The sequence below is a fragment of the Dermacentor andersoni genome, unplaced genomic scaffold (genome assembly GCF_023375885.2).
Source record: "Dermacentor andersoni unplaced genomic scaffold, qqDerAnde1_hic_scaffold ctg00000851.1, whole genome shotgun sequence".
Taxonomy (NCBI): Eukaryota; Metazoa; Arthropoda; class Arachnida; order Ixodida; family Ixodidae; genus Dermacentor; species Dermacentor andersoni.
Genome location: NW_027315527.1, coordinates 7,501 through 13,277, shown reverse-complemented (window position 1 = coordinate 13,277; position 5,777 = coordinate 7,501). Strand labels below are relative to the sequence as shown.

At 59.4% G+C, this 5,777-nt stretch overlaps 1 non-coding gene across 1 annotated transcript; it reads left to right on the top strand.

Annotated features, from left to right (window-relative positions):
* The first annotated feature begins 2,492 nt into the window (after window positions 1-2,492).
* LOC140215147 (small subunit ribosomal RNA) lies at window positions 2,493-4,298 on the top strand. Its single transcript, XR_011892066.1, has one exon. It is a non-coding gene; the product is annotated as a small subunit ribosomal RNA (ribosomal RNA).
* The last annotated feature ends 1,479 nt before the right edge of the window (window positions 4,299-5,777 follow it).

The following is a 5,777-nucleotide window of genomic DNA, read 5'->3' as shown; positions in this document are numbered from 1 at the left end:
GACGTCGACAATCGTGCCCACGACTACGCGAGCGCTGGAAGAGACAAAGTCCGAAACCGCGTGTGCCGGGGCGGCGCGAGCGCGACGCCTTTGACACAACTTTTGCGTACAAGCCGCCGCACGGACACGACGGAATCGCTGGCATCCCGCACGCAGCTGCATTGTGTCACGCCGGCAATCGTTGAAACACCACGCAGTCGTCGGCGTCGGCCCCGACATGGTTGCGAGCGCTGGAAGAGACAAAGTCCGAAACCGCGTGTGCCGGGGCGGCGCGAGCGCGACGCCTTTGACGCAACTTTTGCGTACAAGCCGCCGCACGGACACGACGGAGCCGGTGTCGCCCTGCAGAGGGCTGCACTATAGCACGCCGGGAACCGGCAAAGAACCGCGCAGACGTCGTCGTTGGCCGCGGCGTTGCCGCGAGCACGCGAAGAGACAAAGTCCGAAACGACGTCAGCCGGGGCGTCGAGCACGCCGCCCGCACTGTTCGCACGCGTGCTCGGAAATGGCGAAGGGGCCGCGCTAGCGTGCCTTGAATCGGTGAGCGGCGGTACCGCGGCGATCGCCAGAGCTCGAATCCGCCCTGCAAAAGCCAAATATTGGCGCTCGGCTCGGCGCAGTACGCCGCCGCGTCGCACGAGTACGGCCCCATGGAGGTCTGGGCACTTATCGCTGCTACTGTAAGGGGCCGTACGGCCCCGGCCGACATTGTACCGTAGTGCGATTTTCGTCTTGCGCGTGCTCGTGGCGGTGTCCGCGCACCGTTGCGACGTCGACAATCGTGCCCACGACTACGCGAGCGCTGGAAGAGACAAAGTCCGAAACCGCGTGTGCCGGGGCGGCGCGAGCGCGACGCCTTTGACGCAACTTTTGCGTACAAGCCGCCGCACGGCCACGACGGAGCCGGTGTCACCCTGCAGAGGGCTGCACTGTAGCACGCCGGGAACCGGCAAAGAACCGCGCAGACGTCGTCGTTGGCCGCGGCGTTGCCGCGAGCACGCGAAGAGACAAAGTCCGAAACGACGTCAGCCGGGGCGTCGAGCACGCCGCCCGCACTGTTCGCACGCGTGCTCGGAAATGGCGAAGGGGCCGCGCTAGCGTGCCTTGAATCGGTGAGCGGCGGTACCGCGGCGATCGCCAGAGCTCGAATCCGCCCTGCAAAAGCCAAATATGGCGCTCGGCTCGGCGCAGTACGCCGCCGCGTCGCACGAGTACGGCCCCATGGAGGTCTGGGCACTTATCGCTGCTACTGTAAGGGGCCGTACGGCCCCGGCCGACATTGTACCGTAGTGCGATTTTCGTCTTGCGCGTGCTCGTGGCGGTGTCCGCGCACCGTTGCGACGTCGACAATCGTGCCCACGACTACGCGAGCGCTGGAAGAGACAAAGTCCGAAACCGCGTGTGCCGGGGCGGCGCGAGCGCGACGCCTTTGACGCAACTTTTGCGTACAAGCCGCCGCACGGCCACGACGGAGCCGGTGTCACCCTGCAGAGGGCTGCACTGTAGCACGCCGGGAACCGGCAAAGAACCGCGCAGACGTCGTCGTTGGCCGCGGCGTTGCCGCGAGCACGCGAAGAGACAAAGTCCGAAACGACGTCAGCCGGGGCGTCGAGCACGCCGCCCGCACTGTTCGCACTCGTGCTCGGAAATGGCGAAGGGGCCGTGCTAGCGTGCCTCGAATCGATCGGCCGGGGGCCCCGTAGGGCGACAGACAGGCAATTGTGCAGGAAACCGTACTGGCCATTGGCGAGAAATTGCCGTTCGCGCATTCGGTGGACGCGCTGCGCTTTCACGACTTCGGCATTGTGCTGCCGACGTAAGCTTTCAATCTTGCTCGCGGCGTTACGAGGCGGCACGATTTTCGCCAAACGCTCGTCGAAAGTGGCACGAGTACGGCCCCATGGAGGTCTGGGTACTTATCGCTGCTATTATATGGGGGTCCCAGAGAGCAGTCGCCCCCAAAGCGACCTGGGTGTTTGATATGCGGCGGCTTCGTGCCCGTCAAGCGTGTCCCCGGTATCGCTCCCGTGGATCCCACAGCTGACGTCTGCAGCCTCATCCGCTTGATGCGTTAGGGGCTGGTTGTCGGACGACGCTTTTTCCACGATATCGAAGTGTGTTCCGCATCGTCCTCGGACGAATCAAATACGAAAGCGCCGAAGGCGCGGGCGTGACCCGTCGCCTAGCGGCTTTGCCGTCTCGGCTACGTTGCAAGTGTCGGTCGGTCCACCAGTGCTGCGGCTCGAGAGAAACCGCAAGCCGCGATCGAGTCGACACAACCGGTCTATCGAGAATGTTGCGTGCTTCTTGCCGCGTGGCGATACCCGGCCCTGCGGGGAGGGCGCCGTTGCGAGCTCGAACGCCGTCGTCTCGGACTGTGCAAAGTGCTACCCTTTGCGAGAACGAAGCGTGTTGGGGCGCCTGAAGGTGGCCTCGGCATCGCAAAAACGGCGTCCGGCCTGCTTGAAAGGCTGGACGCGCAGTTGAACGATTACCTGGTTGATCCTGCCAGTAATCATATGCTTGTCTCAAAGATTAAGCCATGCATGTCTAAGTACATGCCGAAATAAGGCGAAACCGCGAATGGCTCATTAAATCAGTTATGGTTCCTTAGATCGTTTCTTCCTACTTGGATAACTGTGGCAATTCTAGAGCTAATACATGCAGTGAGCCTGAAGCCCTTTGGGCGACGGGTGCTTTTATTAGACCAAGATCGATCGGGTTTCGGCCCGTATTGTGTGGTGACTCTGGATAACTTTGTGCTGATCGCATGGCCACGAGCCGGCGACGTTTCTTTCAAGTGTCTGCCTTATCAACTTTCGATGGTAGGTTACTTGCTTACCATGGTTGTTACGGGTAACGGAGAATCAGGGTTCGATTCCGGAGAGGGAGCCTGAGAAACGGCTACCACATCCAAGGAAGGCAGCAGGCGCGCAAATTACCCACTCCCGGCACGGGGAGGTAGTGACGAAAAATAACAATACGGGACTCTTTTGAGGCCCCGTAATTGAAATGAGTACACTCTAAATCCTTTAACGAGGATCAATTGGAGGGCAAGTCTGGTGCCAGCAGCCGCGGTAATTCCAGCTCCAATAGCGTATACTAAAGCTGCTGCGGTTAAAAAGCTCGTAGTTGGATCTCAGTTCCAGACGAGTAGTGCATCTACCCGATGCGACGGCTCGGACTGAACATCATGCCGGTCCTTTCTTGGTGCACTTCATTGTGTGCCTCGAGAAGGCCGGTGCTTTTACTTTGAAAAAATTAGAGTGCTCAACGCAGGCGAGTCGCCTGAATAAACTTGCATGGAATAATAGAACAAGACCTCGTTTCTGTTCTGTTGGTTTTTGGAATACGAGGTAATGATTAAGAGGGACAGACGGGGGCATTCGTATTGCGGCGCTAGAGGTGAAATTCTTGGACCGTCGCAAGACGAACTACTGCGAAAGCATTTGCCAAGAATGTTTTCTTTGATCAAGAACGAAAGTCAGAGGTTCGAAGGCGATCAGATACCGCCCTAGTTCTGACCATAAACGATGCCAACCAGCGATCCGCCTGAGTTACTCAAATGACTCGGCGGGCAGCTTCCGGGAAACCAAAGTGTTTGGGTTCCGGGGGAAGTATGGTTGCAAAGCTGAAACTTAAAGGAATTGACGGAAGGGCACCACCAGGAGTGGAGCCTGCGGCTTAATTTGACTCAACACGGGAAAACTTACCCGGCCCGGACACTGGGAGGATTGACAGATTGAGAGCTCTTTCTTGATTCGGTGGATGGTGGTGCATGGCCGTTCTTAGTTGGTGGAGCGACACGCGAAGACAGATAACGAGACTCTAGCCTATTAAATAGGTGCGGGGTTCCCAGCACCTTACAACCTTCTTAGAGGGACAAGCGGCTCCTAGCCGCACGAAACAGAGCAATAACAGGTCTGTGATGCCCTTAGATGTCCGGGGCCGCACGCGCGCTACACTGAAGGAAGCAGCGTGTCTTTATCCCTGTCTGAAAGGACTGGGTAACCCGTGGAACTTCTTTCGTGATTGGGATAGGGGCTTGCAATTGTTCCCCTTGAACGAGGAATTCCCAGTAAGCGCGAGTCATAAGCTCGCGTTGATTACGTCCCTGCCCTTTGTACACACCGCCCGTCGCTACTACCGATTGAATGATTTAGTGAGGTCTTCGGACCGATGTCCGGCGCGGCCTTTCGGTTGCGCCGGTCTGTTGGAAAGATGACCAAACTTGATCATTTAGAGGAAGTAAAAGTCGTAACAAGGTTTCCGTAGGTGAACCTGCGGAAGGATCATTACCGGATTGTGAAGGGTGGCGAGCGCCATTGTTTCTACCCCGTGTGGGTGAAGCAGCTCGCTGCGCCCGACGCTTTCCGCCGCTGGCCCCGCTTGGACGCGGGGACGGCTATACCCGAACATGCCGGGGACTGCCTGAATTTTGAGGGGCGCCCCGTGCCAAATTTGTTGCGCCCAGTGGACGCCGGCTGCAACCTTGGACGGTTGGCTTGGCCGCGCCCGCGGGTAGAAACGGCGTAACGCACACTGGGTGGGCTTTCTGTCCGCTTTGGCGCTCTTGCGCGGAATGGGAGTAAGACGACCCGACCTGCTGCTTTGCCCAGTACGAGGGGAACGGCGAAGCGTGCGGTCGGTCAAGGAACTGACGGTCGAGAGCTAATGCCGCTGCCGCTTAGTACACACACGGAACCGTGGTGCGAGCGCTCTCCCGTCCTCCGCGGCAAACGCTGCCGAGTCTGAAAAGGCTGGCGGCTGCCGGTCGCTTCCTGCGGCGAGTATGGAGTAACGACCCGACTTTGTTGCCACCCAAGTACTAAAGGAACGGTGTGGCGCTCGGTCGGTCATGGAACTGTCGGTATGAGGGTGCGGCTGCCAAGTACGGAAGGAACCGTGGCCTAAAGTGCTCTCCCGTCCTCCGCGGCAAATGCCACCGAGTCCGAAAGGGCCGGAGGCTGCCGGTCGGCTCCTGCTCGTGACGCGCGAGGTGTCGAGATCGCGGTTTAATGCGACGACGTCTGCAGGCTATTCGCCCGCCGCCGAGGGAAAGGCGGCGTTGCTGCGAAGTACCGAAGGAAACGCGGCTTTGCTACGTCGGAAGCGTTCTGCGGTTAGCGGACTTGTGCGCTTTGGGAAGGCGCCGCACGTCGAAAGAGGAAGTACGGACAGACGAGGGACTGTAGTCCCGGTTTCGAACGCACTTGCGGCCAGGCCCTTGCTGGCTTCGTCTTCCGCCTCAAGTAGACTTGTTGTGGCGCCGGCGCAGGGAGCCGTCCCTGGCACTGGCCGAGTGGTTTTGGAGAGCTGCGCGAGTACGCGCGCCGGGCTCTTGTCTTTCGTCTCAAGTAGGCTGTTGGATCAACAGCGGTTATGCTGCGGCGATCTGCCGATGCGAAAGTGTGTGTGTGTTTGAGGCCCTTCTATGAACCTACTGCTGACTGAAGCGAAGCACGTCGATGGGGGTGAAGCCCTGCCCGTGGCCGTGTAGCCGTTAAAGACTCCACAGCGGCTTAGCCCTAATCATGGCTCTGTCGCTCTTTGCAATTTTTAGTGGAGCGATGTGAACGTGCACACGAGACACACGGGTCCGGTGGATGGTTGGCAGGTAAAACCGGCTTCGAGTGCGCGCAAACGGCATAAGGTGCCTCGAGGGCAAGCGAGGAAGGCGTGGGCGCAAAACACACGCGCGAGTAGCAGGAGTGGAGTGCCATTAGGCTTTCAGCTGCTGAGACGCGGCCGCCGAAAGAGCGAGACTGGAGGAGCGC